General features: G+C 45.4%; 1 long non-coding RNA gene across 1 annotated transcript; it reads right to left on the bottom strand.

Moving 5' to 3' along the window:
- Positions 1-10,115: 10,115 nt before the first annotated feature.
- Positions 10,116-11,633, bottom strand: LOC122462186. The gene is made up of 3 exons (XR_006284593.1): positions 11,323-11,633; positions 10,370-10,406; positions 10,116-10,227 (listed from the first exon to the last, which is right to left on the bottom strand). It is a non-coding gene; the product is annotated as an uncharacterized LOC122462186 (long non-coding RNA).
- Between the last annotated feature and the right edge of the window lie 15,208 nt (positions 11,634-26,841).

Below are 26,841 nucleotides of genomic sequence, written 5' to 3' on the forward strand. Positions count from 1 at the left end.
GATAAATCAGTGTTTTCAGATTTTCAGGGCATCTGTCAGCACCACAGCATAAGGCAGTTAAATCCTTTTGCAGATTTTCTTTTAACCATTGCTTGACAGGAAAGTGTGTCACTGGATATGCAAACCCCAGATCATTCCCATGCTCACAGCCACACTCTGCCTAAGACTGTGAACTGGTTGCAAGGAAGGCTATCACACTACTAGCACAGGAATGGCTACACTAATGTTATGGAAAGATAATATGTGAATAAATGCTTGTGTTAAGCCTGTGATAATGCCTACTGTGAACTAGAGGTTTCTAGAAGCCTAAGCATTCTCAGGCTCAGCTGGGTGCTTGAGCAGTTAATGCCAGTGTCTTCTCTTCAACCAACCTGCCTCCTGACTACCCATTTCGCCAGTCAGAGCTCAGACTCTAAACAGGTGGTGAGTGTGATCCAGAGACTCCTTAATGCCACCTGGCAGAGGACACACGGGGTGCATAGGGTTGTACAGGGATCCCCTGGGTCAGATATCTTCACAATGGTTCATCCATGGGTGGCACTTGAGGTCTCTCCTGAGAGACAGTTGCCCATTGATCAGCGTAATCATTGCAAAATGTATGTATGGATCATATTTAAGAAGTTATGTATCTATACTGAAAATTATGCTCTTAATGCCTTTGCGATTCCTTCCAGGCAGGAGGTAACTGACACCTATCGCCCTGTCTGGCCATTTGTGGATCGTATACCTCTGTAGCTGGCTGGCTCTCAGCCTGGGCTCAGGCGTCACCTCTAAGTTTCTTGCCCCTTGGTCTTCTCTGGCAACCAGACTCCGGGGCAAGCTCTCGGTTCCCTGCAGGAGTGGAGCTCCCTTCCAGGGTCCTTTCTAAGTCTAATTACCTGGCACTGTGCCTCAGGTCCAGCTACAGGGCACTGATGGAGACATCCAGAGCCCCTCTCAGGGCTGCAGTGTCTGTCTGCCCTAATCAGGGGTGGGGGGAAGAGGGAAAGCTAGTCATTGCCTTGGGCTGGCAGCGTCTCTTCTTGGGTAAACTTCTCCCCTTGGTCTGTGGCCAGCTACACCTTTTTAAGCTCCTCATTCTCCTAGCAGACCATGCTCTTCAGGTACTGCCTGAGCGCAGGGACACTTGTTGGGCTTGCTGTCCGTGGGATGGGCGTGTCCCTTCAGCCTCACACTGTATGCCTATTTGTATACTGAGCTGGGTGTGAATTGTGAAACTGCAAAATCTATAACAGAGGATATCTACAGGAAGAAACATACAGCAAGGGGGTGTCCTGCTTATGAATAAAGACAAAGAATTGGTCTGGAGAGCAAAGAGACACGCTGAAATCCTTTACCTCGGCATGTCTGTCTTATGAAAGGGGGTCACAGCCAGCCTGGCTGTAAATCAGTGTGCAAGGATTTTGGTGAGTAATCCTTAGACAGACAAAAGAGTATCGTGTTAATTAGGTCTAGGCTCTCGAATCTGCATTATGATTTTATTTTATATGTAACCCTTTGGTTCCAATACTTCTAATTGCTACTATTGAATCTCTATGCTTTGTTAAATGAACTTATACTTGATTTCACTATAAACATCTCTAAGTGCTGTGTGTAAAGCAGAGCGGTGATCTGTGTGGGAATTGGGAAGATGGGGAATACTGTTTCTTTGGAAGCAGCAAATGGGTGAATACAGTGAGCGTTCACTGGACCAGGGGCTGAGCACTCCAGGGGGACACTTGGAGGGCCTCAGAGTTGGAGTGTGCCTATTGCTAACCTGTAGAGTGACAGTGGGGCCTGTGAGGCCTAGAGGGGCGTGCTTGTGTTGCCTGTGGCTGATGGAATCAGCGACCTGACCCCTGGCAGGCACAGACAAGGCTTCCTCATGTTAAAGGCAAGTGGTGGCGAGGTGCCTCACAACCCTACGTACCCCCGAGAAGCATCATTGTGACTCTCTCAAGTGCATAAATGGGAGACCTCCAGGAAATACCCAAGTGACATGGGAAGTGCTAATCAATGGCTGGTGCTCCCACCTATTGGTCAGTACTGAATCAATACCTCCGCTCCGCTGCTGCAAGTGCCATGTTTCATGTGAGATGTAAAACCAAGGTCTCTGAAGGCACTTTTTGCAGGATGGGATAGTTAACCAAAGTGTCCTGTCCAGATTCTGTCTCCTTAAGTTCTCCCTACAGTTGCAAGTAGATACAATAGTCTTCTCCACTTTCCATACTAACCTGTTATGTAACTTCTGAGTTTTACCCCAGAGGCAGATAAGATGATACTTGTGTGTAGCTCGGATAGCACTTTGGGTTCCTTAAGCATGGAGGGAGCTAGAATAATGCAAAGGTTTATTTATTACTATTTTTAATGTGCTAACCCAGTAGGATCCAGGGTTTGAGTGGACTAATCTGCAAGGGAGATGCAACAGATAGATACAACTCTCCTTCCTTACTGCCAAGGTGATGTGTCTTAGTTCTGTAGATAAACAGAGGGCTTAGCTTTCCAGAACAACTTTTTACCAGCACAGAATTTAATAGAAACAGAATATATATAAATCTGGTTATATGAGTGGGACTTTTGTCTGCATCTTGTTGTGTGTGTATGTTTCTTTGCATGCCTGCCTGTTTCACTATCCTAAGGTCAGCAGTGGCATGCTTAAACAGGCTACTGATGGATCATCCTGATGAGAAACAGCAGTATTTGAGATAACTCTGCATTAATCTGGAATACCTGGTTGCAGCACTGACGCACAAAACCTGTTGCCTCCTTTGAGAGAACACAGGAGCCGAAGAGTCAGAAACTATGAGTCACTTACTGAGTAGCAGAAAAAGCCAGTGCCTGTCTGGCTCACAACTCCAAACAGCTGTTCGGATGACTGTGCTGTGTGCTCAGATTTTACGTCAGAAGAGAAAAAACAAAACTTTCACTACCCAGCAAATGTCTGTTTAAATTTCATCAGACTCCTTTCAGCATTAGGTAGCAAGACAGAAGTGAAAGATGAAACAGTGAGAGGAAAAGCATAAGCCAAATTCAACTATGACCTCATGATGAGTAAGTGCTTTGAAAGGAAGAACAGATTCCTGATAAAAGGAAAAGAGGTCCTCTACACACAGAACCCTGTGTCTTCTGTGTTTTGTCACAGAATTCACGTCTTTCTCCTAAGCCTAAGCTTTCATTTAAAAAAAAAGTTTTAGTCTTTATGAAAAAAACCCTTCTGAATAGGAGCTGATGCAGTGCTATCTTTCTAAGTCGGCAAAAAAACAATAGCTCAGAGAGAGGTGTGAGCTGTCCCTATTCACTAAAACAGAGATGTTGACTCTGAAACCTACTGATAACCTGCCTGTTGATATCAAGTCTTTTACTGCTGAGCATTTTAGCCCAATCCTTACAAAGCAGATGTATATATCTTTTCCCATTAAGTTCTGTGCTGGTGAGAAGTCATTTTGGAGAACAAAGCCCTGTATTTATTCACAGAACATACACAGTACAAAGCTTCCTTGTCACACTGCCCTTCCCATACCCCTTCCCCTAAGGTGGAAGGACCACTGTGGATGGGGTGAGAGAGGAGTTCACTCTCTAGGACTCACTCAGTCCTTACCCTCTCTGCTGAGGCTACTAGCAATTTGCCAATTAATGTCAGCTGAGGTGGTGATTTGGGACAGACACTTCTAGTCTGATTCTCCGCTGCCTTTCTCCTCTTGTTGTCATTCACACCAACCTGTGCAAAGTGCTACCAAGTCAGAGTGGGGTCATTTTACACACACTCAGCACAGTGACTACACAAGGGGAAGGGCAGTGGAGAATCAGGCCCATGGTCCACTAGAATCAGGACTGAAGCCCAGATACACAAAGAGACTAAGACACCTAAGTCCCAAATTTAGACACTACTGTGATCCCCAAAACCTCTGCTCAGCTCCCTCCTAATTCTGTAGGTGCCTTAATTCACTCAGTTCCTATATTTTTGCAGTAAAAGTCCTCTAGACACCTAGGTTTCTGCCTCTGGGCATGCACACTGCTCCCTCAGGGAAGTACCCAGATGCCTGTCACAAGCCTAAGACCCAGCTGGATCCTCAAACCAGGTGAAGATAGGCAGGGCAACACCTATCTCACTTGTGGGTTTGATCTGGTAGGCTTGCTCACACCTAACACATGCAGAATGGCTGGACAGAAGGGGGAGACAGTGGCCTCTCTTATAACCTTTAGTCCAGTGTTTGGGGTACTCACCTGAGGAGTGGGAGATCCTGCTTCAAATCCCTCTCCCTCCCTCCCTCAGATGAAGAGATGTGGGGAACCCCTCTTCAAATCCCTTCTCAGCTGAGTGCTCTAACCACTGGGCTATAAAGTTATTCCCACTCTCTTTCTCTGGCCCCAATTAATATTTAATACAATGTGGAACAGCTTCAGCTAGCAAGACTAGGGTGACCAGATAGCAAGTGTGAAAAATTGGGATGGGGTGGGGGGTAATAGGCACTATATAAGACAAAGCCCTGAATATTGGGACTGTCCCTATAAAATCGGAACATTTGGTCACCTTAAGCGAGACCACATCAGAACATCCCAGTGACTAGGGCACTCATGTGGGAAGGAATTGAACTGGGGTCTCCAGTCCTTAGTAAGTATCCTAACCATTGGGCTAAAGGCCATATGGGAGGCCACTGCTGCCACCACCACCTCCTCCTCAAATTGTGCATAGAGTTGGGAAGGCACCGAAGCAAGAGTAGCTTAGGTGGGGAGCTACCTAGTGTGCTGGGTTTTGTGGACCCCAGTCTCAGGTACCTTTCTCCCCCAACATGGCGTATAGGAAGGGCTGCCAATTTTGACTGGATGTATTCCTGGAGGTTTCATCACATGACATCCTGGAGGATTGGCAACCCTATGATCCTAGGCACCTTTCTCAGGATTTGTGGTGACTTTTCAAGGTGCCTACAAGTTAGGCATTGGAACACCTAAGTGCCTTAGTGGATCCAGGCCTAAGACCCTAAACTCCTTTCACAAAGGCTGCTTCACAGCCATCAGATGATTACAGCTTTCATTCACTACCAATGTGAGCCAATTACATTGGCCATCTATCACTGATAGCAATCCAGATACTCCCACTCACAGTTAAATATGGCTTGAAACTGGGTTGCATGATTTGCGTGCACACAACACAAATTTTAAACCATGTTTCATATGCCAGATTCACTTTCTAGTTCTATTTGACAGATGAATTTTGACAGAGCTTGGTTTCCAGAGGGAGGAGTAGGAGAGCTGCCACATGCCCTAAAATGGCTTCTGGCTCTGTAGCTGGGAATCAGTAACTTCTTTTGAGAAGTTTTTGCAAACACCCTTTAACCTCATTTGAAGAAAAACAATTCAAAATAGATCTAGCATTGCAGTAATGCAGACAGAGTTGAACAAAGAATTTCATCTCGTGCCTAATTCCTGACAGCAGGTCCTTAGATAATAATAAGGAACACCACAATGAGATTGGAAGTGGTATTGGCTAGTGGCAACAGGGTGTCAGGATTCCTGGATTCTAAATCCAGCTTTGCCACTGACTTGCTTTTTGATATTGGGTTAGATATTAGATTCTCTATGCCTCAGTTTACCCATCTGTAAAGTGGGTAAAATAATACCTAATATGATGTTTAGAGAGCATTCAGATGTCTGATTTGTCAAACGAGAAGGTATCACATTTTCATTAATTGCACAGGCACTCAAATCAGTCTCCAATTAAAGTCTGAGAAGGTGCTTAATCCATGTAATCTAAGAAGTACTGGAGAAAAACCAGGAAAAAGCAGACTTGCTATTCCTGGTATTTCTGTGTCAGAAAATAAGCAGAAAAATTACTCAGGTGTAACCAACATACACTTTCTGCCAACATGTCACAGAACTATGCTACAGCCCTGTACAGATCAGGGCAGAAGTATAATTTTGTAACAAGGTTCTAACTCAGTTTGATCCTGCTTAGAAAATCAAGACAAAACTGTGTTATAATAACATGGTCAAAGTATCACCACATTATAATCATCTTCTGGCAGGAGATAGGCCTTTACATTTATAATCAGAACTTTCCTTGAAGTTGGAAAAGTTTTAAAATAGCATTTTTCTTTTAATGAAACCTTCAGTTTTGAGAGAAAGAAGGAAAATTGATAGAAATGGCCTAAAAGGGCACAATTCATGTCTCCCCCTCTCCCAACTTGTTTATAATTTCTAACAGCCCATTCAGAAACAACCCCTAACTAAGGACCTGATCCTGCAAAGACTTACACACATGCTTACCTTTAACCACGTGAGTAATCCCAAAGAGTTCACTGTTACTATTCATATGCTTACAGTTAAGCACGTGCATAAGTCTTGGCAGGATCAGGCCTAGATCATGACGTAGCCTGAGAGTAGCAGGATGAGTGTTAAGAAAGAGACATGGCACACAGCTATCCCATTTGCAGTACAGAGAAGTCAGCCCTTTCTGACAGAAAGCAGCATAGCTGGTTAGAGACCCCCAGAAGGAAATTACAGTAAGAATAAATTTTCTGTACAGGAAATCCAAGAAAGATGAAGAAAAAAGAAGCCCTTTATCTATATTTATAAGATGGAGCTTTTCCTACATGAATAAACCTCTTAAGACATTTCCTGGGCACTTAGGTTATATATTTAATAGGTTTTTCTGGTATAATTTGAAAGTAGATCACCACCATGCAACGATGCCTGCTTCACTTTGCTCCAAGCAGCCTCACTAGCCTCCTTCACCTGTGCCCTCAGAAACTAGAGTACCAGGTGTTATTCTCACTATACTAAGAAAGCAGATTTCCACACATACACACACACACTTACAGATTTTAGAGCAGGGGTGGGAAAACTATGGCCCGCGGGCTGGATCCGGCCCAGGAGCCGTTTTAAGCCGGCCCACAAGCTCTGGCTGGGTAGCGGGTTGGGGGCTGCACCACACGGCTCAGCCCCGCTCCAGCGCTCCAGCCAGGGTGTTGGGTTGGGGGCTGCACCACTCAGCTCCCGGAAGCCACGGCATCGCCCCTCTCTGGCTCCTATGTGCTCCGATGGCCCCCTCTGACGCTCCAATGGGATCTGCAGGGGCAGTGCCTGCAGATGGGGCAGCATGCAGAGCCGCCTGGCCACACCTCCGCATAGGAGCTGGAGAAGGGACATGCCACTGCTTCTGGGAGCTGCTTGAGGTAAGTGCCACTCAGAGCCTGCACCCCTGAGACTCTCCCCATGCCCCAACCTGTGCTCCTGCCCTGATCCCCCTCCCACTCTCCAAACCCCTCGATACCATCCCGGACCACCCTCCTGTACCACAAACCTCTCATACCCAGCCCCACCCCAGAGCCCGTACCCCCAGCTGGAACCTGCACCCCCTTCCCGCACCCCTGCCCCAATTTTGTGAGCATTCATGGCCCACCATACAATTTCTATTCCCAGATGTGGCCCTCAGGCCAAAAAGTTTGCCCACCCTTGCTTTAGAGCTATTTGCTCCCCTTTTGCTGTTCTGTCTTAGCAAGTTCTTGCTTAGGCCTCCATGCTTGCTTGCTTTCAATTTGTTGTAACACAACAGAAAAAGAATTACCTCAGAAGCTAAAGAAAAATGTAAGCCCTAATGAAACCATCCTCCAAACCCTTCATTCAACACCTTGAACACATTCTCAGTTATTCCATCCATGAGCTTGGGGCAGGAATTGAGGAGCCATGCAGGGACCTGGCCAGGCCTCAGTGAAAGTTAAACCAGCCTCAGGGCTGTTCTAACTTATGCTGTATATCCCATGGTCTGCTCTAGGCTCTGGAAATCGGAGAGCAGCCATAGCACAGTGTGCACTCCTGTCATACCCCTGAGCAACTCCATATGCCATATGACTGGGAACAGAACCAATGTGGAGCCTTTACACAACAGTTGTTTCCTGGCTCTCTGCACATGGGGTACTTTCAGGGGAACATTTCCACTCATTTTAAGGCCATTTTATGTTACCAGAGTGGCATAAAAAGATTACAGGCATTTTACATTCTCATCAGTGTGGCTAATCCAGCATTTATACTGTAGTTTATACTTTAAAGGGATTCACAGAGTGGTGGAACAGCAGATATCTTCCTCATTTCCCTTCTTGGGCTTTGCTCCTTTCTGTCCTTTCCCCTACCCAACCACTGCTGGTGTGCAAGTATTCTCTTCTGCAGCTTTTCCCATTGGGAACAGCCCTTCCTGTGTGTCTTCCTCATCCTGATGCTCCATCACTTGGAACATTTAAAACAAGACTGACCAGACAAAATACTGACGAACATACTACAGAGGGAAAGCCTGGCCCCCAAGGTGATACAGTTGGCATGAAAGAACTATACTCAATTGTCATAAATATAAAGGGAAGGGTAACCACCTTTCTGTATACAGAACTATAAAATCCCTCCTGGTCAGAGCCAAAACCCTTTCACCTGTAAAGGGTTAAGAAGCTAAGGTAACCCCCTGGCACCTGACCCAAAATGGCCAATTAGGAGACAAGTTACTTTCAAAGCTGGAGGGGGGAGGGAACAAAGGGTCTGTCTGTCTGTGTGATGCTTTTGCCAGGAGCAGGTCAGGAATGCTCTTCAGAACTTCTGTTAAGTTAGTAAGTAATCTAGCTAGAAATGCATTAGATTTCCTTTTGTTTAAATGGCTGGTAAAATAGCTGTGCTGAATGGAATGTATATTCCTGTTTTTGTGTCTTTTTGTAACTTAAGGTTTAGCCTAGAGGGATTCTCTATGTTTTGAATCTGATTACCCTGTAAGGTATTTACCATCCTGATTTTACAGAGGTGATTCTTTTACTTTTTCTTTAATTAAAATTCTTCTTTTATGAACCTGATTGTTTGTTTGTTTGTTTTTTCATTATGCTTAGGATCCAAGGGTTTGGGTCTGTGTTCACCTATGCAAATTGGTGAGGATTTTTATCAAGCCTTCCCCAGGAAAGGGGGTGTAGGACTTGGGGGGATATTTTCGGGGAAAGACGTCTCCAAGTGGGCTCTTTCCCTGTTCTTTGTTTAACACGCTTGGTGGTGGCAGCATAGGGTTCAAGGACAAGGCAAAGTTTGTACCTTGAGGAAGTTTTTAACCTAAGCTGGTAAGAATAAGCTTAGGGGGTCTTTCATGCAGGTCCCCACATCTGTACCCTAGAGTTCAGAGTGGGGAAGGAACAGCCCTTCCTGTGTGTCTTCCTCATCCTGATGCTCCATCGCTTGGAACATTTAAAACAAGACTGACCGGACAAAATACTGACAAACATACTACAGAGGGCAAGCCTGGCCCCCAAGGTGATACAGTTGGCATGAAAGAACTATATTCAATAAAGCTGTTTAAAAATACTTTTGATCACATTTGGCCTCTTGGCTTTTTTCTATGCACCCCTCCAAAGCCCCCTCCTTCCCCTCTTCAGTGATTTTCACATATTTATGCAAAGCATTGGGCAATTCTGCCTTTGAATGCATGAAGAAATTACTGGGAGCCATGCATGTTTGTATCCAAAGATAGAAACTGGGTCTTATGTTTAGGGCTTGCCCTTTGGGAGCCTGCACCCCTGCTATGCTACCGCTGTGTTCCTAATTTCCATGTTGTTGACTTGTTGTTTTTACTTTTATCTCACTTCCTTCACTTTTCCATTAAGCTATGGATGCAAGTTTCATTTTGTTTCTTTATCATCTTTTACATCTATATTAGATACAATAAATTAAAGCTACTGCACTTACAGCCATCTCCCAGGAGGAACCAACTGAATTATGGTTGTGTCACACCTATACTCCTTGCTTGTACCTGCGAGAAGATTAAGTGTTTGATAGTTCTCCTCTAGCTCTGGGGGAAATAAATATCTTGTATTTATTTTGCAACTTTCAGCCAGAGACTGTTCAAATCACTTCTATCATTACAATAACAGCCAACTCTGGGGTTGAACATTGTGGCAGTTTAATAGCAGCACTACACACCGATGTGGAACAGGAAGTGAAGATACTATATCCAGCTGAGACTACCTGTGGAATTAAAGAGAGGCAGAACGTAATTCTCTGAATTGGAATTAAGCCAGAACACCAGGAAATCTTTAATGACCACAAGAAGTCAGAACCGTGTTTTTTATATCTCATCCAAAAGACAGAACCTGCAGCACAACGCTGGGAACTGCATACTAAAGTACAACAGCTAACTTCTTGCAGCACCCGTTTATTCCTTTTCATTCATCTAGTGCCTAATCCTGCATCTGCTTGCTTGTGAAATCAGATGAGTTCACAGGCAGAAATATACTAGTTGCAGATGAAATAGAAAAAGAACTAGTCACTGCCCTTTCTCAAGACCCAGACATTCAGATCATACGTATTAATTCATATATTTCTTGAGTTGATGCATTCATATCGCTGAGAACACTGCTGAGCCCATTCACTTTACTTACATTTTTTAGATGAGGCAGCCTGCACTCTGGTACCTGCGTGAAGATACAGTGTGATAGCTCTCCTCTAGCTCTAGAGGAAATAAATATCTTGTATTTATATAACAACTATGAATCCTCTCCCTCCCACTCCCCCCAAACATCTCCAAGAAGGTGGAAAAAACCCTGCAGAACTACAGCTGTACCAAGGGTGGATCAGAGAACAGAGTATGACTAGGAGCACACTGAAGTTAGAAGTTCCTGCATTTGGTTCCTAGATACTACAGTGATTAGCAAAATATAATTATGTGGTTAAGATAATACAGATAATTTGGATGTTCTGACCTTATGAACAGCTGGATGCAAACTCCTTCTAAGACTATCAGGAGTTGAAGGTCATGCCACATGTCATCGGAAAGGTATATTTTGCTAAGGCTGCAACAATGTCTTTAATTGGACCTATTATATCGGTGTCATTATTTTTATGCACACAGTATGGCGCACGTTCAAACAAATGGGTGACTTTTTTAGTGCCACAGATTTTCTGGAATCGTATCTCCAACAAACAGAACTCAACCATTTCTGAGTTTTTATGTATTACCTGGGCCTCAGAAGTGGAACTTGCCGGCAATAACACTTATGCATCCTTTTGTGCCCAGGGGGCAAAATATGCGTACGGCCTCAGCATTAAAATGAAAAGGAGTACTTGTGGCACCTTAGAGACTAACCAATTTATTTGAGCATAAGCTTTCGTGAGCTACAGCTCACTTCATCGGATGCAACCGATGTTGCATCCGATGAAGTGAGCTGTAGCTCATGAAAGCTTATGCTCAAATAAATTGGTTAGTGTCTAAGGTGCCACACGTACTCCTTTTCTTTTTGCGAATACAGACTAACACGACTGCTACTCTGAAAGCATGAAAATGGGCTTTCCAGCTACAGCAGCCCATGTGGTGCAATACCAAACACTTACCATTTAGTGGCAGCAGGTGAACGAGAAGGTGCCCTCTAAAATAGGTAGCAGAGGAACAGCTCAAGGTCACTGACATCACCAAGGTATCAAAGCTACACAGAGGATATACACTATTAAAAACAGAGGTCCCAGTCCTCTTCTCATTGAAGGCAATGGAAGTTTTACCCTTGACTTCAGTTGGGGAAGAATTAGGCTCAGAAGATACAAAACCATGCCTTCAGCCCCTCCGCATCCCTTGTCATTATTTATTCACTTGTAACTGTTTCACAGTGGAAAACTCTGATTGACCAAAAGATACTAGTCCGAAACGGAGAGTGACCAATTCATTATGCAGCACAAATCAAAATTAGAGTGAATGATTTAGATTTGGAGAACAAAGCCAACAATTCCTCACTGACATCTGTAAGCCACCAAACATTCTCATGGAAATGTATAATTCCAAGCTTGCAGCACAACTGTGAAATCTTTCTCATGTCCTCCCTTAATTGCACTGCGACCCCCAGTTGAGGTCTGGGAGCCAAAATGGAAAAAATCTGGCATAAATATTTAACTAATTTGAGATGTGTGTTTCTAATTACTAGCTAATTATTTTATGCCAGTCATAAAAGATTGTTTGGGTCTTTTCAGAGGGTTACATGAGGATAACGCAGTTCAACCAAATAAATGGGTAAGTGAAACAAGTCTCCGTGCTAATTAATATTAATAAATGGATCAAGAACCAGCATCTCTTTGAAAATATGAGATCAACAGAACTCCAAGAGTGATTCATTACAATTAGTGCTGTGATGACAGACATTACAGATCTCTTAATGTGAAGCCTCCATTTCACACAGCATCTCTGGGAAGTGCTCTCTTGTTTGGGGGAGAAGGGTGGGTGTAACTAACAAGGTGATGGTTCCAAATAAATCAGCAGGTAGGTGGGTAGGTATAACTCTCTGAGTTGGCTTTTAATAAATGATTAGATTGCTTCTGGGGGAGGTGCACATGCACAGCACCACCTCAGTTAACTTATTTATCTAGTAAAAATGGTTGGACTGCAGTTGAAAAACCAAGTACTTCCCTTCTGGCTTCCTCTTCCTGACAACCCGGGCCCAGCTCCTTTGTCTCTAGCAATCTACACCTTTTTCAGATGGGACTGGCTGGCCAGTTTCACTGCCAGTCCTGAATGATCCTGAGCGGTGTATCCTTTCTCTGTACCCAACAGCATTATTTCAAAGCTAAGACCGGTGTCTCACACTCCTGTTCTGTCTCCTTGTCACTCCACCTCTTCCCCTGCTAGGATGAAACAGCAGACTTTCCTAAGGGCCTGATTATGACTGTCAATGTATGTGAATGCAGGGTGTGTGTGTCATAGACTCTACATCTAGGCAGGCAGGTGTGTTGTACTGCTCTGTTGCTGTTGCACAACTGCCTCAGAGGGGAGGGCTGCAGGATTCACTTTCCTCACCATGGCTGTGCAGATCCTTGCTGCAGACACAGGTAAAGCTGGGATTTAGCCCCAGATTTATACACACTGGGCCAAATTCTGCCCTCCCTCTGTGTAACCCCACTGAATTTGTTCCAGTGAGTTCTCTGAATGCCCCTTAGAGGCTTTTCTGTCCATGTTCATAAGTGACTGGCCATCATCCAACATAAGCTAGAACTTCCCTCTGTGTCTTGAAAGGCAGAGAATATGGAGATCTGGGTCTCCCACTCCACCACTGATGTGTCGTGCCTTCACCCAGGGCAGCTTCTCTTCCTTTGTTTTTCACCTGCCTGGTGTCAACCTCCTCCTAGCCCTGGCCAAAATGGCCATCTACAAAACGAGGGAGAGGAGGTTGGCCGACGGGGTTTCCTGCGACTGTGGAGCCTATTTCCGCTCCTCAGTCCGTTCACGCATCCGGGCAGAATTCCTCTGGGCGGCGTCCGCTGTCCCCCCCTTGACACCGAGGAGCAGTGGGCGCTGTCCGGGGTTCTCTGCCCGGTGTCCCTGTCAGGTTCCCTTCGTTTAGCCCTGTGACCTCACTCCCATTCCTGTTACCTCCTTAGTTGTCCCCCCCAATTATTTGGAATCCTGGACCTGTGGATTCTACCCTTAGGCTGGGGGGAGGTCCTTTAGCACTTTCTGGATCCCAACAGGACTAGCTGATAAACATTTCCTTTTCCTTGACAGTCTTTCTTGGCTAGATCGTCTCATCCTTTTCCTGTAATGTAATACACCATCTCTAGAAGGTTTGTCTCTGCTAGAGCTTTTTAATACTAGTTAATTGATTGCCTATTAATTTGAGTTAGCTAACACATTTGTACATGCTAGTTTGGACATCACAAATACCTAGGGTTAACCACAAACATTTGTGTCCTGCCACAGATATTGGTGGAATGTTTAGACTAGCATGTACAAATGTGTTAGAGAACACAAGTTAACTAGCAATCAACTAGAGTTAAAAATCTCTCAGGGAGGCATACCCTTAGCTGCAGGATAAGGCCCCCTCTTTCCCTGTCAGACATGGAGCTGCTTCCTTCATAGTTTGTGTTAATAGCGTGCCTGTCTTTTCCACATGTAATGTCTTTCTTACTCGTGACTTTAGACTGTATCTACACTGGCAAAAAGGGACCCATCATTCACCACCAGTGCAGCTCCACCTATTGTAGCCATGACACAGAGACCCCTTGGCAAAGGGTCCTCTGTTCTTTGCAAACAGCTCTCATCTCAGACTTGACAAACTCTTTGACCCCAGACACGTCTTACAGGATTGTTATTCATAGCGAGTCACATGGACAGTATCTACAGAAAACTCATTACTTGTCAAGACTCATAATCATTGTGAGATGAATGTACAGGTAATATTTAAGGAATAATATATGTATACTGACAGCATGCTTTATGGACTTGGAGTAGAAGGTAGTCAGCAGGGGTGATGTGTTTCAATGATGACCTATTCAAGCCAGAGGGAGTTGTCACCCCAGCCTAGTCAGCCAGCAAGGTAATGCAAGGTTCTATAGCAGCGGTACCCAAACTTTTGAGGGTCATGCCCCCCTTACCTCTGTCCGTTCCTCCCCTCCTCCCCCCCCGGAGCTGGGGCTGGTGATGTGGCTAGTGCGGGATGAGGGGGGGACGCGGACAGGGGTAAAGGAGCCGAGGCTGGAGCTGCAGCTGGGGGTGGGTCTGGGGCCAGGAGTCAGACCGAGGTTGGGGGTGGGGGTAGGAGTGAAGCTATATATAGGGTTAGAGGACAGGGAAGCAAAAACTCCTGAGCCCTTTCTGCACTATAGCTGCAAGAACATCGTTAGAGCTGCCACCAGTGGTGAATTACAGGTCCTATTTCCACAGGTTGTGGGAGGTCCCAGAACTCAGGCTCCAGCCTGAGCCCAAATGTCTATACTGCAGTTTTATAGCCCCACAGCCCACGCCCCGTGAGCCCCAGTCAGTTGACTTGGGCCAGCCACAGGTGTTTTATTGCAGTATAGACATACCCTTAGCTAAGCTTCCCCAGGGAAATAAATGGTGTACAAAAACAAACAGCACAGCTCGAATGATTTCTCCCTTGTCTACAGTCCTGAGATTTTATAATTGCTCCCTCCATGGCCAATTTGCTTTGTAATATGCAGAGTGAAGTTTTCCATTATAGTTGTGTTTATTTAATCACTATCATTTTTTAAAGTGAAGTTAGAGCTGGTGATAGTGCCAGGCTGCCAGCTCTAAAGAATTCAATCACAGAATAGTGATGCTGAAGGATTCCCCACTATAATCCCTTGCCAGTGTGTCTCATCCCTGATCTAGACTGCCCAACTCTAGGGATGAGAAAGATACTCAGTATCTATGGTCCAGGGTCAGTCCTTGGCCCCTCTTTTGACATGGGTTGGAGCAGGGCAATTAGTCTGAACTTTAGAGGTGGTTTTGGTGATCTGGAAACCTGTCCACTTGGCACTGGACTGAGACCCACCAAATTTCAGCAGGACAATTAATGAGTCCAAAGTTATTTCAGATATCAGCACACTGGATTGTAAACGGCAGTGTAGTCTTCCCAACAAGGTTATATTGAACATTCTCCTCATGAAGGCCACACCATCCTGGCATGGATATTTAATCCTGCAGGGGAAATACAGATAGGTTTTGATTCCAGATGGTGGCAACTTTCAGATGACCTGGGTCCAGACTTGGATTTGTGAATTAGAACTGAAAGGCTCCATACCCTACACCCAACCTCCTGAGCCATCCAGGCCTTTTGTTAACCTACATTTAGAACTTTCAAAGACCAAAGCCCTTAGCTTTTATAAAAAGAGCAAAGGATGATGGGGACACAAGGAAGAAATAAGAGGAAATATCACCGCAGGAAGCTGGTAGAATGCAGAAACTTTCTCCCTACACACGCACAGCATCACCTTTCAAGGAGGGGGGTCTGCCCTCAGAATGTTCAAGTGGTCTTCAGCATCAATGTCCTCCTGACCTCTCACTGTTTCTGTGTGCCCAACTGCCCTGACTGGGGAGAAGAAACCCAACCCTACACACTCCCAAAAAACCCCGTGCCTCTTTTCCCTCTATGGATGGCAAGATGACTGCACCCTCTTGAATTTGTTATAGCCCTTTGTCATCATGATCCACACATTTTTCTCCTCTAGTCTTTGTTATTGTAATTCTCTGTACCTAGGAATAAAACTGTCACTATTTGTTTTAAAAAACGGTACAGTTGGTTCAGTATGCAGCAACCTATCCGCTTGCAACACACGCCACCAAAAGTACATCACCGTGGTGCTGCATTATCTTCACTGGTTTTCAATTGAATACCAGGTCAAAGTCAATGGTTTGGTCTCATCTTCAAAGCATGATGTGGGCTGATACAAGTTACCTGGGGAATCTCGTCATCCTACGTGAACATGACCTCCCATGACAGCGAAGCTTCACTAGAACAATGGAACTGTCAAGCTCCAAAATGCAACTTGTGTGTGCCGAAGATTGGCCAATGGATCTTGGTGATTGGCTAATGGATTTGGAACTCATTTCACTCCCAGAACAGATGAGGTGGACCATGAACCTCAGCTTCACAGAGCAGAATACAAAACCTCCTCCTACAAATTACCCTTTTCTGTAATAGCCCAATCACTATGACCACCAGTAAGAACAAATTCCCCTGCAAAATGCACGGAAGAGGGATTGAGAAACAGGAGACACTTCATAATTTTGAGGCGCTCTAAGATTCCAAGACAATGGAACCTCGTGTGTGAAGAGCTGAAGAAGATTCTACATAGACAGGAAGACAAGGAACAAATAAATTGATTGCTTTTGTATTATAAGGTGAGGCTTCTCCGCACCCCTTGTATAAATAACTGTAACTCATTTCATACTTTATGTTGCTATGAATGTAATTTAGTCATTTCAGTAAGTCTGTCACACACCGTGACTGGTCCCTGAGTTGACAGCTCCAAGTTTTACCCTCCTTCCCCAGTGGGAGAGATTCAGGATGCAGACAAGTTTAATTTCTCTATTTGCAGAAACAAATCTGCATAATGTGAAGTTATGACAAATTTTAGTGAACAAGTTTGCATTATGTGGTGTTGAAGGGAGAAGGGATGCAGGATGAATCCAACTGCATAGACACCGCTGCTGTGAAGTCAGGCTGGAGGATAGTTGGATGGACATTGAGGGTACCCATTTCTCATTTACAAAATTACTGTGGGTAATAGAGATGGGTCTGGGAAAGCTTGTGGTCAAGGACACATTTGGAATTAGCACTTTGCACTTCTCTGCCTTTGCTCAGAAGATCTCAAAGCACAGTGCAAACATGAATTAAGCCTCCCCAACACATCTGTGAAGTGGGAGTAGCGTTAACTATAAATATAGCCCCTTTATTTTCTTCTGAATTAAATACTGGCTGAATGGTGTTGGACTGACAGCCCTGGAGCCTGAAGTCTTGTGTCTCCGTAGGAGAAGCAGCAGTATAAGTTTCCTCCAGATTGCCCAGCCAATGTGCCCTGGGAAGACAGCCCGTAAAGATGAAAGGTTAGTTTATCACCCAGGCCCATTCAGTCATTGGCCTTTCAGGTGAGAGGGACAACAAGGGGACCAGTTATCACCAGTTTGTAATAGTGGTTTTGGTGATGGGGACATCTGTCCATTATGAACTAGATAGAGATCCATCAATACTTTTGACATAGATCACCACTCAGTCACCACATGGGCACTTCTTTTAGTCATTTCTGTCAGACTATGACAGAAGGGGAAAGCCTGGAGGGGAAAGCCTGTTTATCTATTATCAAGCCCCTGTGCTATGCAGCCCCCAGCATGAGGTTCTTCTGGATGAGCCTGAAGGCCACAATCCCTGATCTCAAATATATTGGGCACATCACTACACACAGAAAATCAGCAGCTGCAAATGTAGCCATATAATGGGTTTCTTTCCATTGACTTCAATGGGCTTTAGCTCGAGCTCATGTTTAAGATACAGCAGCAATTCTGAGCCCTGAATGGGGAAGAAGATGCCACCCTCCTCCTGTAATAGCTAGACACTTCCATGGCCCCTCTCACCATAGTGTTTGAGCCTTTCCCAAGTATTTACAAATAACCATAATCTTTCTTTTTTCCTTCCTTCTCAGCCTGTAAGAGAACGAGCTCAAGCAGTTCGTAGTGGGCGTTTCGGTAAGTTTGTCTGTGAGAGAGTGAGTGGGTGTGTGGCATGTCTCTATGTGTGAAGAAATTACTGAGGGAAAGTTAAGTCAGAGAGGAGTTCTACATGGAGTTCTGAGTGTGGTGCAGTCCAGGGTCAGTCTAATTTCCTGCAGGAGTAAATTTCATAGTCTAAACGCAGTCGTTGTGGTTTCGTTATCCAGTGGAATGTGGCTGTCATGGGAGGTCACGGCTGGGGATGGAGAGATGACCACTTGGGTAGCTATGACCAGTTCCATGAGGGGCTTTGAACTGGTCCCAGTGGCCAGTGACGAGTCTGTGCAGATAGCAGAGCACTGGGATGCCATGTTCACAATGGCCAGTGCTGCTGGCCAGACAGACTGTTACATTTTGTACCAGATGGTGCTTTTTCAGGGTGTGTGGCTTCATGAAGGTGCAAGACAGACTTCAGACATCCCCAGGCACTGAACCCTTTCAAAGGAACTGGATATGAGCATAGATTAAAGACAACTTTCACTGCTATTGTTATGACTATAATAATCACCTGTCATATAGCATATCATTAGGAGATTGTATTGGTGTACTGGAGACTTGTCACAGGATAATGGTCTCCTGCTGCTACAGCAACACACAGCACAAGTGTTAATAGTTGTCTGCAAAAGAGCAGATGCTGATCCTATGACACATTCTGAGCCAACAACTTTCTCCTTTACAATAATAGTGCTAAAAGAAAAGGAGGACTTGTGGCACTTTAGAGACTAACCAATTTATTTGAGGATAAGCTTTCGTGAGCTACATCACTGCATCTGATGAAGTGAGCTGTAGCTCATGAAAGCTTATGCTCAGATAAATGTGTTAGTCTCTAAGGTGCCACAAGTACTCCTTTTCTTTTTGCAAATACAGACTAACACGGCTGCTATTCTGAAATAATAGTACTAACATCATTTTATCAGCTAGATGCATGTGCAGTAGGGGGTGGCAGGTGCTTACCATATTGTGTGCATGCCAGTTGGATTAAAGACCAGGTTGATTGGTTGCCTGAGCCAGTTACACACCAGATTGTCCAGAAGAGGGTACTTTTTAAATGGTATACTCTGCTTTTATGAATAATCAGCTTTCCCATTGGCTGAAATGCCATTTCTCTTACTCACTAAATAATAGAGATGAGCACAACCCAAATACCAAGATCCAAACTCAGAATGTATTTTAAGCTATTTATGGAAGGGGAAGGGGAAGGGAGAGGGGGAGGGAAAGAAAGGTTAGTCCCAAGAGAAAATGTTCTGGGGTTGTTTCTCGCCCTCTCATCAGTCAGAAAGGACTGAACACAATTGGCTTTCCAGAAATTGTCGCCTTTCCATAGAGCCCAGGCATGGGAAATTTAAGCTGCCAAGGAAAATTATTTAGAAGGCTATGAGTGAGTAAAAATACAGGGATAAAATCAAAACTGATTTGCAACCTTCACTATAGAAAGTGCAGCTGTGACTGGTAAAATACACATTCCAAAATTCAACAACAGGCATCCTTGTTTGGTTTTCGTGAGGTAATAGTGGTTATGCTTAGCTGTAGTCCTGGCCTACGTAATCGGTCCAGTCCCTCCAGCAGGATTGATCTGGGGATGGATGACTCACGTCAGTGCCATTTAAAGGAGAAATAAACTCAGTACCCCTCGCTGCTGCTTGGTTTTTTGCCTTATTACATCTACAACACTGAAGGACCAAGCTGTGCAGTTAAAATAGCTGAATAATGGGAATTAGAGAGTCATAAAACAAGCCTTCTGCTTCAGCTGACTGCTACCCCAGCTGTGAAAGCTGCTACTATCCCAGCAGGCCATTTGGGAAGACGTGCAGCTTCTGGTGGTTTCACTTCCCAGGAGTTTCTGGCACAGACATTTCCTTTTATTTCAATCCATCTGGCTCTGTACGCCATACCTCCAATTCAGAGCTAGCTTCACTACTGCTGCCAAACCTGCACCACAGGGAAACCCTCGAGAACCGGGACCTTGCCAGGGACAGGCTGGACTTTGGTGCCCTTGCTCCAGCACAGTGGAGGGTGAATGGCTTCGTGCTGACCAAGAGCTCTTCACAACTAATACTAGAGCCCTCTGGGGAATCAGGACATCTTCCTCCTTTATGGTGGCCCTGACTGGGACATACTGCAGGCTCCCCTCTCCTCTGTCTCCAGTCACCAAACAGTTTCCAGCAAAGCACACACCAGCTCTGGGCATAGTCCTTGCTGCATCCAAGCTTGTTAGCAGAGCAGTGTGGGACAAGTTGAGAGGTGGGAGAAGGTTGCACAAGCAAGCCCAGATTTTCTGGCTGAGGCAGATCAACAGGACAATTCAGCTGGTTCTGGAGCTAGTTCAGTCCTCAGTGTAAGTTAGAGCAACCTCTGGGCTGCTCTGACATACACTCAGCTATCCATATCCCCAAAAGACCTTTATGGGAACCAGGAACAACTGGAGTGCACAGGCTCTGCAGCTACTCACCCTCTCCCTTAGCTAAGCTCCCTACCCCAAGGGTTGTGATGGGGTGGCATAAAGCCACAATGCTGACCCCATGCCACCTAGGGATTCTCCCTATGCTGATGGAATTCCCAGATATCTGGCTAAGTTGGTTTTGCATCCCCTTTGTGGCACCAGAGAGTGGCAAAAAGAGGCCAAGTCATAACAGAGAATAAGGGCTTTGTACTGAGGATGGAGAGGGTGCAGTCCATGGATGTTACAGGAAGCCACCAGCTCTAATGTCCCCTGCCTCCAAGCTTCCCCTTGGAGTTTCAGGAAGTTCAAACCCCAAATCTCCTTATGATAAATCTCAGGGCGACCAGCCAGTTGGAACAGGAAAGGGCTTTACACACCTATTAGATGTCTGAACACTGTCCTAGAGGCTCTCCACCATTCTTTCCCCAAGCCAGTTTTGGTACAGTGGACATGGCCAGAGAGCGTACAGAGGAGGAACCCAGAGGATCTGGCCTATGCTATGCAAAGGGAATGCCAGTATGAGTAGTTTTAGTCATTTATTTTTCACTAACACCCTTAACAAGAAGCTCTAGGGGTCCCCAGGGCCCCAGCAATGATTTGGCTCTCTGCCTCCTCCCCTCAAGGTCTGTGATGGTATAAACAGCTTTGCACTCTTTTGTGTCACTAAAATGGAATCCAGCCTCTGTGGGGAGGAGAAATCAGTATCCTCAGACAGGGACAGGATTTAAACAATCGGAGCAGGAAAATCTTATGGGGGACATTGCACCAGCCTGGTAAGGCAGCCATGGGGATAAAGTGTCATCTTGTCTGAGCTCAAAATCAGGACATGTGAGGCTGGAGAGCTGCTGTTTAGTGAGTGCAGGTGTCAGGCAGTAATAATATATCACACTGAGGGCCCAATTCTTGAGTCTATTATATTTCCCTTGCACTACGCAGTCTCCACACAGGGGCCTAAAAGCCATCTTAATGGAGTACCCAGGAACTCCCTGGTATGGATTAGATTTAGACTGTAAACGCCTTGGGATACAGACTGTCCTTTTGTTCTGTTTTTACGTCAATAACAACATAAGGGAAATGTGTGAGTGGAACAGAGGTGTGTTGTGTCTACACCCTACCCTCTCACAGCCCCTGTTGACAGGGGAATACGGGGTCCTCAACAATTCAAGGTGTTCAGAATGGCCGCTTGGAACTGTGGGCAAATGGGCATAATTGAAAGCAACCCTGGGGTCTTTTAGTTCCTCTGACTTACACTGGTAGCCATAATGGCCCCTGAATCAGGACGCCATGGAGGTGGTATAAAATTCTCCCCACTTGTTGAACACAGCTCACCCAGACCCAAGAATCAGGGGGTGTACCTTGAAATAAAATGCTGGCAGGTCAGGAGCAGAGGGAGTAGACAGGAAGACAAGCAGTGCAGGGTGACTGCACTGGGAGATGCAGACGTAGGAGGAGGACAATGGCCAAAAGTCATTGCTCAGAGGAGAAGGAGCTAAATGCACACCCTAGACCAATAGAACTGAATTTGGGAATTTAGTTCACATCATTTGCTTCACTCCATTTAATCTGACCAGATCTCAGTGAAGCAACTCACTGACGATTACCTCCCCGATCCAAATGCAGGTTCAAATGCAGAAGAAACAAACAAAGGGTAAAGGAGATAACACAGCTAATTCTCCCCTCACTTACACATGTGTACATCAGAAGCAGAGGTCAATGCAATATAAAACTGGTGTAAGTGAGATGAGAGGCAGGGCCAAAATGTGGAGTATAGGAACATAGGAATTGCCACACTGGATCAGATCCATGGTCCGTCTAGTCCAATTCTCTGTCTCCAATCAGCACCAGATGTATCACAGGAAGATGCAAGAAATCCCACACTAGGCAGATGAGGGATAATCTGCCCCCTCCGAAGGTCTCACCCTAATCCCTAATAGCTAGAGACTGAATTAAACCCTGAAGCATGAGACTTTTTTTCCCTTCCAACATTTTTGTTAGTGTTAACTATTATAAACTCTGAATATTCTTGATACCCATATAAAAGTCCAATTCCTCTTTGAAACTTGCTTAATTCTTGACCTCAATGACCTCATATGGCAATGAGTTCCACCGTCTAATTACATGTTGTGAGTATTTTTTAAAGCAAAGAGCAAAAGAGTGTAGAAATCCTTTACCCCATAGGTTCTCATCTGGGGGTCGCAAACCTCTCCAAGAGGGTCACAAATGATATCAGAGGATTACAAAGATCCTGCCCTTCCCATCCTGCTAAACGGGGGTGGCGGGGTGGGGAGTGTCCTGGTATGGAAAAGGAACTGCTGTTTTTCCCCTTTAAGAATCACTAAAAACATTCACTCAGACTTCCACCCTGAAGGAGGTCACCCAAGGCTGTGCAGCTCCAGAACCAAGGCTTTGTAATAGCAACAAAAAACATAGTAGCCATCAGAGTGCTCTAGCCAGATAGGACACAGCACTTGCCCCTGGCTGTTATTTTAGCTTTCTGCTTTCTTTATTTAGCAAACAGTCTTTGTAGTACTACTCATCACTGACACCTGAATATTCTTGATTCCTTCCCATACCCCTCAAAGATGCTCCTGTTTAACTTTAGCCTGGATTCCTGTGAAGGAGACGTTCTGTCTCATGCTGCCTTTCTGGTTCAATCTGCAAGAGGAAGGTCATTCCTATACCAAGTCTAACCTCTAACAGGTATTCAGTTAAGTAGGGTCCCACTGTATTTAATGATCTCTCCCCTTGTAATCTACTTAATACTTTCTATAAACTCATCATGCTGGTAATATTTCAGTTGTATGATATCTGACAGCGGCTCCAAACAGGGTCATATGGCTCCAGAGATTACAAGAAGGAGAGTATAGAGCAAGGCTCTGAATTTTGTAGTGGAGGGTAGTCCTTCAGGTACCAGGAAAAAAGTACGACAGTTAAGATCCTAGGGATGGCAGACAGGGGAGAAGGTCTGAAGTTCATTGGAGCATGAGGTGCCACAGGAGGTCCTGGTTAACATCAGGAGCATTAACATTTGTAGTCTGGCAAGGTAAAGGTAATCCAGTCAACTCATGATTCTTTGCGTCTTCTTCATATCACCTCCTATTGTCTGGAACTCCTTCTCCTTCCCCAGCACAGCCTGCAGCTATTGTCTCTTTTTTCAGATCCCTCCTTGAAAGTGACAGCTGCTGTGAGGCCCCGACACGCCAAACCCACCTCAGACATGGTCACTGCTTCATTACTTAGCATTTTAAAACAGAGGTGCAAAGGTAGAATCATCCTCTGGGCGTCCCAATGCATTTCTGTATCTGATCTTAGTCTTAGTCTATTTCCGCAGTAATCTCCTTGGGACAGGGACAGTATCTTCTTTGGTATCTTGCACACAATGGTAGTGCTTAATAATAGTGAGGGTGTAGATTTATCACTGGAAGGGTCAGGAAGGAAATTCCCACATACACAAACATTCACTTGGCCAGAGGTGCTAATAGTTGTTTATTGTTGGTCACCTTCCTGGGAAGCAACCAACACTGGCCTGGGATGGAAGGAGGATATTGGCAGGATAGTCTATGTGGTAATGACCTTGGGTGGTTCTGATGGTACCACACCCTACAGTTAATTGGTGTTTAACATTGTACATCTAAGAGTGTTATAGGGCTTCCCAGGAGACAATTATCATCTATCCTGGCAGAGGTCCGTAGGGTACATTTTAGCAAAGGCAGGTATTTCTACAGAGATGGTAGAACTGAGACAGAGAGAAAAGTGCAACAGCTACATTTCAGAGAAATTAATTCAGGGTTGGAGGCAGGACAAGGGAGCATTTGTGACAGTGGTGAGAAAAGGCAAGGAGAGAGATGGGATCTGGGGAGTCAAGAGATGGGGTAATGCAAGAGAACGGTTTGCTACTCGGGAGGTGGGGAAAGGATGGGGACAGAGAGAAGAGGGGTAGTTCATCCTCACAATGCTTTAAAAGGAATACAGTGGTGGTTAAAAGTGCTGGATCCATTGCCATGGAGATGAAAGCTCCTATTTATCTGCAGAACAGGTACAGTATAGGAAGTGGCAAGCCAGGTTTCCCTACACTGGCTCCCAAATATGCCTCAACCCTGATCTGGAAACGACCATCCCAGGGATGAAAAGGGAGTTCAGTCTTCATTGCCCAGTCAGTCCTGCCCTCTCTTGCTGAAGCTGCCACACCAACGGTGTGTCTAGACTAGGATCAAAGGTGGTTTTCTAGCCCTAGCATAGACAGGGCAAGTTGTATTTCAATACAATAGCAAGTGGAAGTGAACCTGAGGTGGAACCTGTTATCTCCCCTAAAACACAGTGTATCTTAGTCTAAATGGTCTTTAAGAGGGACAAAAAATGGCAATGTTTTATTTTTTATGTGAACATTGGTCTACTGGGTACTGCACTGAGATCCTGGACTCCTTTCACACAGGCCAACAGCACACAGATGGAGCTCAGCCGGAAAGGACGTGTAGTCACTGACCTGGGCGGGAAGGCTCTGAATCTCATTACCAACGTGCTGAGCTCTCTATGCCCCTGAGTCTGCCCTTTGGAGTTAGGCAGGGAACAGGTGAGAGAAGCCGGGTGGAGGTGGTGCAGTGTGGGCATTGCAGAGCAGACTGGGCCTGCACAATGCATTCCTCTCGACTCCACACAGAAGGATCCCCTCATGACAGAGGGGGATACACAGTGAGAATGGTGAGAGGGAATGTGCTGCCTGCCGCCTTCCCCTTTTAAAACGGATCTATATTTAGAGGCAAATTGTGAACAAAGAAATAGTGAGCTGCTGGCTACAAATTATCCCCTTGAATGGGACGCAGAGTAGCTAGAAGACACTGAGTGTTTTTCCCTCCAACGTTTGCCAGGTCCCCTCACCGCCCCCCGCAACCTCACCCCCGCTCCACCTCCATAATCAGCCCAGGCAGCATGAATTGCCGTTTAGCAGATGGTTGCCATGGGTTACCTCGCTGCGCCATAGATATTCCCTTCAGAAATAGTAACATGAATTGAAAATGGGGCCCCGGGACTGTCACTGCCAGGTTTGCTTCTACAGCAGGATCAGATCCATCCCGGGTGAGACAGTCGACTTGTGGCAAGCTAACTGGTACGCTCATGAAAATGACTTTTCATCACCTCTCCAGCCAAGATGCTACCGCTCTCAGAGGGGCAGCAGAGCTGGCTCTTGATCTGATAATAGGGTTCAATCTTCCACCCTAAATTCTGAGGGTGGAAACTAACCTGTTTTTGCTGAGTACTGTGGGCTGGCACAGCAGAGAAGCCTGACACTCAGTTTCACCATAGGAAGAGAGCGGAGCAAGGAGAGTCAGGGGAAGGAAGTGGACTATATTCCCAGCAGTGGAAATGCACAGCAAATCACTCTGGCTTGTTGTTCTTCCTATGATCTCTTCCCCTGCTTCAAGTTGTAGGGTACATGCATTGCCTGGAATTCAGCCATGTCACATGGCGCATGATGGCCCTGTGTCTCCTCATAGCTACCCACACCAACTTTCCCATTTCCAGCTTCCCTCACCCCCAACTCCTTCTTCCCACTCCAAGCTTCAGCCTTTGCTCCCACTTCAGCTCCTCCAAAGGATTCTGGTCCCCTTCTCCACCAGCCCTACGTCCAGGCTCCCAGCTAGCTGAAGCTGCTCAAAGCCCATTCTGACAACCTGATGCGTGGAGAAGTCAGAGACCCACCCTACTGTTCTGGAAAAGAATAATCCAAAATAGTTATTGAATGTGCTTGATTCTCCCCCCTCTTACGCCCTGTGTAGCACTCACACTAGGGCAAAGTGGGTGTAAAAAATGGTACCGAATCAGAACGGGAGTACTTCACACAGGTGTAAATGATTACACAAGGTGCAAGGCAGTGGAGAATCAGGCCTTTGGAAAACAGTAACGCTAAAGGAAACCTAGGGTGATAGTGGACAGCAAATTGGAAAGGAGCCTGTAATGCAATGTGGTAACACAAGAGTCAGTAGAATATTGGACTTCATGTCACAGAATACAGGTTGATCATTCCTTTCTGAATGCATGTAGGGTACCACCTGTCTGTGTATCACATTGTCAGAGAGATGTTAATACACTGGAGAACTGAGAGAAGGGTTTGATTTAGCAGAGATGAAAAGAACTAAATGTATACAGTTTGGCCAAATGACATGGGATCCCAGTCTACAAGCATTTTAAAGATGTAAAGGCCAAGGAGGGAGAGGAATGGTATAGAATGGTCCATGGTGATATCACTAATAGGATAAAATCAAGTAATAGAAAATGGAAGAGGAATATTAAGAAGAATTTCCTAACCGTAAAATCTATTAGGCTATGGAATAATCTCCCAAGGTCAAGGTAAAGGGTGAAGCCCCATTGCTTAGGACATTTAAAACCGGATTAGAGAAAGCACTGTTGGGAACTGTCCTGAACTGGGGGCAGACTACAGGTGAAC

This window comes from Chelonia mydas, chromosome 1 (genome assembly GCF_015237465.2).
Source record: "Chelonia mydas isolate rCheMyd1 chromosome 1, rCheMyd1.pri.v2, whole genome shotgun sequence".
NCBI classification, from domain to species: Eukaryota; Metazoa; Chordata; order Testudines; family Cheloniidae; genus Chelonia; species Chelonia mydas.